An 11,002-nucleotide genomic window follows, 5' to 3' on the forward strand; every position below is an offset into this window, starting at 1 on the left:
TTACTTTATAGTATTTAAGTATATTTTCTTTCCTTAGGTAAGTTTCTAGGTGATGGTAGGTGGTGCCATTTCCCAAAAGCAGGTGGTATCTATCATTTAACTGGCACTTGAAATCAATTGCTGAACAGTAATCCCACACCTGGGCCAGGAGGCTAGAAACCCAGCAGTAAGGGAATTCTTCAGATTTTGCTTTAAAAGAAGAATCAGCATGTAGAAACCAGGGTGGTATTTACACATATGTAGAGTATTAGCAGTGCCTCTTCCTCCTCCTGTAAGCCCTTTACCAGGGGAGAGCAGTGCTTTCTCTACCTTTCAGAAATGATTAAATTAATGTCAATGGACCCTCTCAATGCCTGCACACACAATGGAGGATGAAGTCATCCCCAGGATGAGTAAATGGCGTTTCTAATGCTCCCTCTCTCTCCTTTCTGCTCTCCCTTTCGCCTGCGTTCAGCAGGAAGTTGCGTTTCCCCAGCGCGCGCAGTGCAGGTGAGTGTATTGGAACATGTCACATACCATATGTATCACTATGTTCAAAATCACACACCTGGGCTCAATGCAGCAAGTGCTGGCAGGGAGACGTTTCTGCTTTGGTTATATTCCCACCCCACCCCCCCCCCGCCCAAAAAAAAAAAACCCCAAAAACTAGTGACTTTAGCGTTGTTGATGTGCCTTGAGGTGGTTGATGAGAGATGGAGTCTTCTATATGGATGCCCAGGACGCAGATTTTGACCAGTAAATCCCCTAAAACATAGTAGCATCTCTCTATCCGCAGGAACTTACCTAAGCACTGAGAAGTCCACACTAAGTCAGGAACTGAACCCCACAGCCTTGTCCAGGTCATTATCCACCGGGACAAGGCAAAACATCCTGTGGGTATCTCGGCTTCTCATACCTTTTCCTCACCAGCTCAGAGCAGAAAGCCCCTTTCCTTGGGTGTGAGACTAAGCAACCCATCTTGTTAACCATCCAGATGGACCCTCCTGGTAAAAGGCTCCCAAATCCCACTGGTGTTATATGTAACGCTGTTCCACCGCTTAGGAAACGGATAGACTAAACTTTGTTTCTACAAAGAAAACAAAATAGCTGCATTACAAGTTTCATTCAGCTGGGTTCGGTGTAAATGGCCTGAAAGGACCTGCATTTCAGATTCTCACTGGCAAAAACAAGGATAAAGACAGGAGACACAGACAAAAAGGGGTCAGAGAAGTGGGCTAGGGAGCAGCGTCTTGTCCTCATTACGCACCAAGCCCCACACAGACCCAGGCTAGGACTGCTCCCAGCTGTCAGCTTTGCCTCTGAATACCCCCAGCTTCAGGAGGGGACCCCACGCCCCATGCAGACATGTTAGGAAAAGGTTTTAGCAGGAAGAAGCTGAGGTACTCCTAGACCGTCATTTTCACAGCTGGTTCAGAGTTATGACATGGGCCTCACAGCCGAGGAGTGAGGAAACGTGCCATAAACGCCAACCTCCAGAAACGCTCAGCCCGGCACTGCTGCCACACGTTCATCTCCAGGTGCCTGGAGCCGTTTCTGCGTCCAGGTCAGGGCAGTGGCGTAATCTGCACTATAGGGAATAGTGTGCTTGTGGAGGATTACTTCCCCCGTCTGCTGCCTTGGCTGCTCTTTGCTCCTCTCTCCCCTGGCACATTCCCGTGCCTCCTTCTCCTTTTCTTTGCTAACATTCCTCTTCCCTTCTTACACCTTGTCTCCTGCCCTGGAGGTTATCCTCTACAGCTTCAGCCTTGGGCTTAGCCTGGCACTGCCACCGTCCCTGGAGAGACGCCCACTAAGCAAAGCAACCTAGCAAACAACTATACCACTGTACCGGCCCACAGCGCTAGGCCTGTAACACACTTGCCGCCCACTGCGTCCCTTCCCCTCCACCATAATGAAGTGAAACTCCCTTCCAAAAGGGAAGGACCAGCTGCTCAACCAGTATTTCCCGCAGCACCTGGTAGCAGAGAGCGCCTCCATCACCAGCCGAAGCTGAAGGACCATTTTGTTGCAAAGGTTTGGTCTGACCAGTGTATAAACTCAGGCACAGACAGGTTTCTCCAGGTTCTCTTGTCAGCCGTGCTGCCCCCTGAGACGCATGGCTTATCAGAGACTCGGGGGAGGAACAGTTTTTTGCAGGAGCTCTCTTGTGAATTATTGGTAACACATCACTGATATGACCCCGGTTATTCAATGGTTATCATAAACCATGAACTGTTCTGGAATATGCAGGCTAATATTACCTTCCCTAATCTCATTTGGCCTCAGAATTAGACACCTGAGCCAACAGCTAATCTCTTCTGTCAGGAAGAGATTGATTGGAACGACGAATTGCAAATAAAGTTTACAGATTCTTCCTTTTAAACAGGACCAAACTGAGCACTTTGGGGAGATTTTTACTTTCATCTATTGGAATAGGCAGAGGAAAGAAAAAAAAAAACCTACTCCAACTGACTATGTTACTTCAAATCTCCACAACAACACAGGAGATACATTGGCAAAACTGTTTTGTTCCTGAAAAAACATCATTCAAAGAGTGCAGTCTTGACAATGTTTGTTTACATTTTTAATAGAAAGTTGGTTTGCCAAAAATTGCACTACAGAAGAAAAGGCCTCAGTAACTGGCAATTTCTGCTTGTACTCATTTAATGATTTCTCCTGTCCTCCAGATGCCATTTTGTACGACCTCCAAGCCTTGCATATTTAACTAACCTTTACCAAGATTTAAAAATCCTAGTCATTTAACTGGGCGAGAAGAAGGGAAAAACAGATAGCCGCAAAGGGCAACAAAACTAAGGGACCATTCAGTTCGCTGCAGAATTTTCTTCCAGTGCTTCCATTTCTGAGCTTTTTTGTCCACGCTGAAGATTACTGACTGGCTGCCAGCCTGCACATGATTGAAACCAGACTAGAAAATCAAAAGCCAAACAGGCAGGAGATGGGTAGATGAGTGATAAAAATCACAGAGATGGTAAGGTAGATAGCTTACATTTGAACAAAGTGCAATCTGGCTTAAAGGCAGCCTTGCTTGGACACATCTGCAGAGCTTAGGAAGCAATGTTTTTATGCTCACACATACACACGTGTCTACCTATGTACAAAAGTACAGTTTTCCATTCTACAGCACGTTAGAACTCAACTCTGATAGCGACTGCGTAAAGCAAACTTCTGACTTCTTCCCCCTACAAGGCTTGCAAATCGTTTGCAGGCCCTCATTAAAGAGTACTTTGTTTAGCACAGTATGCTAAGCAAGCGTTGCCACTAGACGAGAGCATACTAAAGCTACAGTGAACCATTAGAATCAGGTATCACTTTTTCCATTTGCAACACAGGATTTTCCAAGTCAGTGTCTGGAATTCCAACCCAAGTACGTCTGAATCTTAGATGAAGCTTTTATCTGCAGGAAAAATACTCCCACAAAAGAAGATTTCAAAGTAAGAAAGGGGCAGGCATAAAAATCAGGCACGATTTACCTTCAGTGTCATCTCCACACTGGCTTTTTTGGCCAGCAGTATCTCAAAGTCTGCAGTAGAAGAGTGCAAACCCTCCCCAACAGCAACAACAACAGAAACGCCCTGGAAATACTGAATGCACATGCATTTTTTCGTACCTATGCCTGCTCTGCTGCAGTTTTCTGTGGCTGAATTCCATAAAAAAAGGTAGAGAGCAGTTGGCCCCATTCCTTGGAAGCCTAAAGCCCAGCAGCTGATTGACTCTGTTATGGTGCCTCTGCATTTAGAACGTAATCAGCATAGCATAAGAGATTGCAAAGAAGATGCACTGGAATCCAACACGCTAAACAGGCCTTGAAGAGTCTTAGGAAGTTTCCTAGTGAGAGAAAAAGAAAACTTTGCACACTGGGTGTAGAAGTTTGGTCAGGAGATACTGGTACAGAGGGAGAACTGCAGTCTTTAATCGCACTGCAAGTTTGCTGCAAGACTCATTAAGGGAGCAGAAAAAGGCTGTGAATGTTCTACTGAGCCTCTCCCAGCAATTCTCCTTTTCTATCATAAATTGGAAAGAGACAAGATTCTCTGAGGGCAACTTTCCAAGATGAAGAGTGTTCTTTTCTCCCCCACAGGTGGAGGCAGAAGAGCGAACGGACACTGGAAAAGTCCAAACCCTTCAGAAGCCCTTGACAGGATGAAATCAGAATGAGCTGAAAAGTGATCCCCAAATTCCAGCTGCAATCAGAAACTACAGAGCGCATCAAGTTCCTGCCAAGTCTCTTCTTTCTTGATGTGCAAGGTTTGCAGATAAGACTTACGGGTAAGAGCTGAATTCAGTGGTGTGAAGCTCCTTCACGTTCTCCAGTGCACGAGGGAAATGGGGAGAGACTCCTCCTTGGAGCCAATTGCCGTACCAGTTCCAGACAGCAGGATTCATCCTCTGGCAACTGTCCAAACTGTGTCAACCTGTCAGTCGAAAAGAGGAAAAATGCAACATTTTGTCTGGCCTTATAGAAGACAAACAGCAGGTCTTGGAAACGTAGCAAGGAAAAGGCACACTGTGCACAAAAAGAGGTCAAGCCCCCATAACCTTCCCCAGCCTCCAGGAGAGGGGTGATAATCACACCTCCCCACTTGAAGTACTTGGCTGAGGGGCCAACATTTGCAGGCTGGGGACTTCCTAGGAGTCTGAGGCAGTCAGTGAGGAAAGAGAGGTTCCCAGAGTGGGTAAAATGAGCTCCTCCGCTCCCTTAGTGAGGAAGACCTCTTCTTCTTTCTCCATTGAGCATAGAGTCTTAGAGTCTTAGATGATGAGTAGATTAACTTATTTTGGCCAGCTTAGACTAACTTCCCATCTACAGGCCGCTCTGCTCAATGAAGACATGAAGACTGAAAGAAGTTCCACTTCAGAGAGTGAAATCAATATGCAGTTCCATAAACATTTCCACATACTTTACACCTCCTTCCCTCCTCCCCCCCAGCAATTCCTCAAGGAAGGACTGAAAAGGGTGGGGGTTTTGTTTTTGTTTTTTTAAGAAAGCATATAAATGTTGTTTCCAATAGACTGTCGTGATTTAACGCCTTCTTTTGCAGGACCTGGGATGGGAAACACAGATTTCTCAAAACGTCACTTTTTTCAGACTAAAGACATTTCACTCACTGCTGAGTGCAGCTGTTGCCTGTCCGACTCAGAACTGCTGCTTGCGAGATTCGATAAACAATTCCAGGTTGCATGGACTTGTGAATCTTACTATTTCATAAATAATTTTAAAATATATGAAGCATGGCTTTATTTTACAGCATAAACACAAAGGTTGGAATTAAAGTAGAATTTTCAGACTTCCTAACTACTTGGCTTAACAGTCTTTGCCTTGCTTTAGTGTTGATTTTGTTTAGAATAGAAAGTGCCATATCCTGCTTTGTCAGCCCCAAATTCATAGTTTAGACCTCTTTCTCCACCAGACAACTTAAATATATATACGTATATATATATATAAGATTGGTTTAAAATCAAAAGGCTTAAAAAAATAACATCCCATTATCGTCTTTTCATCTGCTTTCCTAATTTCCAAGCACTTAACGAGCCTCTCTCAGTTGGCCAGGTGGCAAATTCCCAAATACGCTCTATGCTGGCTGAACAACCAGGTAAGCTAGGGTGCTAAAACTCACGAAGACCCCGTAAGGGCAATTCGGGCAGGAGAAAAAGGAATGGGAGAAAGAGAAAGGGTTCCTCGGATCCTGTGGATTACAAGGAGGCTAGAACCATGCCCTCCAAGTTTCACGTGACAGGCGTTAAAGCAGATCTGTGTTTCTGGAATCTGTTACAAGATTAGCATCTGTTTTTATCCTTCCTTTGGATAACTGACATTTTGCACACTTGCAATAGTCACACTGTCAGGGACCTGAGCACGTGTCCTCCCTCCTGGGGGTTTGGCTCCCTGGGCTCAGAGCTGACTTTGGCTAACGGAGCAGTCTGGCCTTGAACGAGAGAGCTGTGAGAAGCTCAGTGGGGGCCTGCCCCTCCTTCGCTCTGGAGCTGCTTGGGGACTCAGGCTCTAGCTCTTAGTCTCTGCCTGAGCTACGCTGCTGGTGCACCTGGGCCCAGTGTTGTACCTCCCTGATTCTCACCCTGAGCCTGACCTACTGACTCGACTTTCTGGCTTGACCTCGAACCTGTCTCATCACTACCGACTTGCCTGGTGATCCGGACTACAGGCTGAAGCTAGTAGGGAGAGCTAACGGTTGTCGTTGCCAGACCAGCTCTGCTCCATGCAGAAGGCGAGCCGGGAGCGGTCACCCTTACCCACAGGCGCCCAGTTCCACCGCACCTGAGCAAGAAGAGCAGAGCAGGTCCGGTGTTAGTAACTAGGTTCAGCCAACAGCTCCAGCAGCCAGACAAGCCTTTTCCAAATTTTGTTTTTACAGAAAATCGTGCTTGGTGCTTGGGGGCGGTGGGGAGGGGAAGATGCACGTGGCACAGTACGTTGCATGTTTTATCACGCGATGTCCCTCAAACATTTTGCTGCAAAATAATTCTTAAATCTTGAAGCCGTATATAGTGATATACATGTGACATGCACATGATATGGAAAGCAGGAGTAATGAGTAGTGGTGAGTAACAAGTGGCAGGGAGGGGGCGAGAAGTGTCCACAGGGGCATAGCGAGGGGCAAGGGGGCACCTTGCTGGACAGGGCTGGGTCAGGGGGGCATGCACTCGTGCCGACGGGGAGGGTGCATGGCCAGGGTGTGATCTGTCCCAGTGGGGGTGTGATGAGTAACAGGGAGATGGTAAGGTGCTGGGGGGGCACAGGTGCATGTTAAGCCAGGGGAGAAAAACGATTTAATCATCTTTTAATCAAATGTAAAACTTCCAAAGTTGTGTCTCCAATACTGCTAATGCATCACTTTAGAGATACTGCTTTAAATCTCACTTTCCAGGAATACCTAATCAACTGTTAAGACAAATATTTGGCTCCAACAACTAGATATTTTTTAAGCACCTATAGCAAGAGTGAAAAATATTTCTAATTTGTTGTGAAGCAAGTGCTGGTACTTTAGATAAAGGCAAGGGAATTCATTTCTGAAGTATTTGCTAACAAAAAGCACTTAAATTAGGTGTATTACAGCCCTTTTAGCAGTTAAATACAGTGCCAGCACCAAACACCTACAGTAAGGCAGAAAAAGTCTAACGTGAAAGGACAAGGTGCAGCAGGAGGGGGGGCAGCAGAACTGCTGTGAAATGGCCTCCCCTCTGAGGTTTTCTTTGAGGGGAATATGGTATATGGTTTATTGATTCATGATTTGCTCGGTTTTGTGCTGCTCATTCAGCAGGATTTGTTTAACAAAATCTTTGGTCTGAATAACTAACCAAATATTTGGAGACCTGGAGCTTGTTCTGACTGGGAGGAATCTAATCCCTGTTGACAAATGCAGTATCAACAATTGTTGCTACAGCAATTGTTACTTGGTTTTTTTTGGATGGTTTATAAGAGAAAGTAGCCCGGTTGTCAACCCAGTGCCATAGCTGAGGTATAATTGAAAGCAATGTAATTGCTAGACCTACCTGAGTAACAGGATTTGGTGTTTGCATATCTCCACTATTTGCCCTTTTTGAAGGACAAATATCTGAGAACGTAGGGCTCTTTTCATACCTGGGAGAAATGCCATCCAGTTCTCAGGGTACTTCCCTCATGTCTGCAAGCTCACTTCCGCCCTTTGTCCTGGGCTGCTTCCAGCTACGTTCAACGTCTTTCTACACCCCTTCTTCGTCCCGTCTTCATCTTGTGTGGTGTGGTGGCTGACGTCACACAGCGCAGGGACTGACCGCTTTGGTGCTCAACAGCAGCAGGTTTTCGAGCAGAAGGGTTACCAGAAAAGGGAGGAGGAGACACAGTAAAGCAACTAGAGGCCCATTTCTTTTTTCTCCTCTCCAGGCTGCAGGGGGTCCCAAGGCAGCCCCTCATGGCTCGCCCCCTCCAGCTGTGGGGCCCGGCCCCACCGCCACCTCCGGCAGGCAAATAAACCAAATCCTTCCCCAGTGACTGAGAAGAAGCCTTGAATCCACCTGAGCCGCGTTGATTACAGACATTTGCCCCACGCAGGGCAAGAGGGGCAGCCGAGCCCTGGTTCTCCGACATAGCCTGGAGGCATGCTCGCTGGGAGACTTGGGTCTGGGTTCGCCCCAAGGCATCACCATCTCTCACGCCGCCGCCTTTCGTCTTTCTGATCACTGACCATGGAGCAAAGTGAAGGCAGGGTCCCAGCCATCCAAATTACTGCAGTTTCACACAAGGAGGTGACTGGACAGGACTTGCCAGGGTGGGGGCCCACCTAAGCACGCGGGAGTTCATGTTCTCAACAGCAATATAAAGGAGCTGAATTAATTGCTGGGGCTGTGCAAAGCCCCAAGAGTTTCAAATCACGTGTACGGATTCTGCTCTTTGGTTTGTAATAATCTATAATATATTGCTAGAGGGAGCCATTACAGTAATGCTTAAAAGTGACCTTCCCTCCCCCACCAAGAGCAGATGCGATGCTATGAGAACAAGACCATCTGAAAGGGTTTAGCCATGCATACAATTTTTTCACTTTGTATTGCGGTCAAATCTAGTTGGAAACTACCGTTATCCTAACGCTAGCTTTAGGATATGTTATGGTGACATCAAATGCTAGCGTACACCAAGTTTTACATTGTATTGCCCTACAGCCAGCTACGGAAGGGTCCTCCTGAAGGATATGTGGTTGCATAACTTCATATGTGTACCAGGAAGGAGGAAAAAAAAAAACAAACCCACACACACCAGTGCTTTTCAAATGAATTCCTAATATTCTATAACATATCTAAAAAAAGGCAGAGACGAAGTAAAATGGAAATCAAAAGCAAAGCACAGTGTGCAAACTCCTCCCCAAAGCACACTGGAACAGCCAGAACACTTCAAATTTGTATGAACTGGAGAGGAAAATCTGCCACGCTCTTTCAAGGAAATTATTAAAGGGGAAGCTACTGAATTCACAATAAAAATAGCATCGTTATCGAACCTAAACACAGAGTGGATATTTTACCTTGATTTTGCACTTCACATCTCAGATGGGCTAAAAAAGCAGCCATCTGTCAGTGGAAAGTCACAGCGCTCAGCTACGCACCAGCGACCGCAGGGGAAACTTTGAATAACTGTTCACAGACAAAGCCCTGTTCCGGGAAGAGGAGCTTTAAAATACTGCTGGGTCTTTACTGCAGCAGATAGCCTTGGATGAACCAGGTCTCATGCAAAAGAACGTTACCTATTAGCACCATTAATAATTTAGGCTGAAGATATGAAAGCACAAACACACCCAGGCGCTACCTCAGCAAGCTCTTTAAGGGCAGGGAGGAAAAACGGCAGAGTTGTGTGACAAGAAGAGATAGGAGACCTGCTCCTGCTCAAAGTTAAAACCAACACTCGTTCACTGTACGGGAAATAAGAATAGGCCCGAGCTTTTTCGCATTGCTTAATGACTCCCCCTGAATGGGAGAGAGGGCTGAGAGAAACGCACAGGTGCCAAAACCTTCTGTGAAGATGCACGAAGCTGTCTGTTAAGGCTGCCCTGCCCTGCGGTTTTTTCTCTGCAGCACTAGCGCCTCTGAATAAGTTACTGTTCCAGATTGTTTACACCTGAATTTATTCTTCAACATACTCGATGGAGTTTTCTCTCTTTAGCCAACAGTTTGGCTGAAGCCAGATAGGGAACCGAGTGCCCCCAGGAAAGAAGGCCCAGAGCACTTCCCATAACCCCACTGACTGCACCTAGGTAGCAGATTTACTTTGTTGTTGGGGTTTTTTTTTTGTTTGCTTTTAAAGCAGGCAAGTGTCTCTCAGCTCTGTCATGAAGACATGGAGACAAAAGAAAATTGCAAGAGGGTTTTAAGTGTTTTGCTGTTTAGCCATGATGCTCCAGGGCAGGTTCTCTCTTACGTTTACTGTACTTGAAGCATTATTTTTAGAAACTAGTTGGGAAATATTCATCAGAATCACTACAGTTTACATGCAGAAATTGGCGCATCTGTTTCATCAGGCCCATAAAAACATTTGCTTAGAGAGTTCCATATAAAATCATCTGAACATCATGAACGGGGCATAATGATGTTTAGGTTGTTACTATAATATATATACACTGCTGTTTTACTGCAGTGTCTCAAGATACCACTTCCCGCAAATAGCTCCACCAAGTAAACAGAGGAAATGCAGCATTACCCCCTCTTTTAAATTCCTGGTCACAACAGATCTGGAAATACACCTATGAGTGCCGAGAAAAGCGTAGAGGGGTCCAGATAGCCCTGTGGGTCCTCTCTGGCCATGAAGGACATCAGTGAGGGAGAGTGGGAAGGTGCTTTCAGGAGGACATATTTCTGGAGGCAGATTGACAGAAGAGGAATACAGAGAAAAAGAGTGGAAATTAATAAACAAAAGAAGGAATTTTTGGTGGCAACTGGCCCTCATGTTTTGAAAAAACATTTCCAATTAGCAAAACATTTGAACTGGAAAAATCATTAGACAGCCAGAGAAAGCTCGGAGATGTTCCATTAAGTCTGCAGCTCACCAGCAAACAACACATAAAAGAAATTCAGATCTATATATGAGCCTTGTCAGGATGCCAGGGCTGTTTCATCATGCTGATACAATTACGACTTTGCAGGTAAAAGAACTGAGCGGCTGGGCTCATTTCCTTAGTAGCTGTGTGGTTGGAACCCAGAGTAGTTTTCTGGCTTTTTTTCCCCCCAATAGAAAAGTATGTGATGTTATTTAATGTGACAAGCCAGCTTTCCCATCATTTTAATTTCTTTTAAGGAGAACCACCCCACAAAGAAACACACAATGCTACACAATAGCATGTCAAAGGGTCTAACTGAGGAGCGGGGAACTCTTTCAGAGTATGTTTAAGAGTGACACGTAATGAAGTTTTCATCATTTTCTTTCATTTCCTCCTCCTTGCAAGGCTTCTAATCAAGTGACATTTTGTTTGAAGTTCACATCATTTCCCAATTACAGTTCTTCTAAAATTCTTGTGAATAGCTGAAG

Source organism: Struthio camelus, chromosome 2 (assembly GCF_040807025.1).
Source record: "Struthio camelus isolate bStrCam1 chromosome 2, bStrCam1.hap1, whole genome shotgun sequence".
In the NCBI taxonomy this organism is placed as follows: domain Eukaryota; kingdom Metazoa; phylum Chordata; class Aves; order Struthioniformes; family Struthionidae; genus Struthio; species Struthio camelus.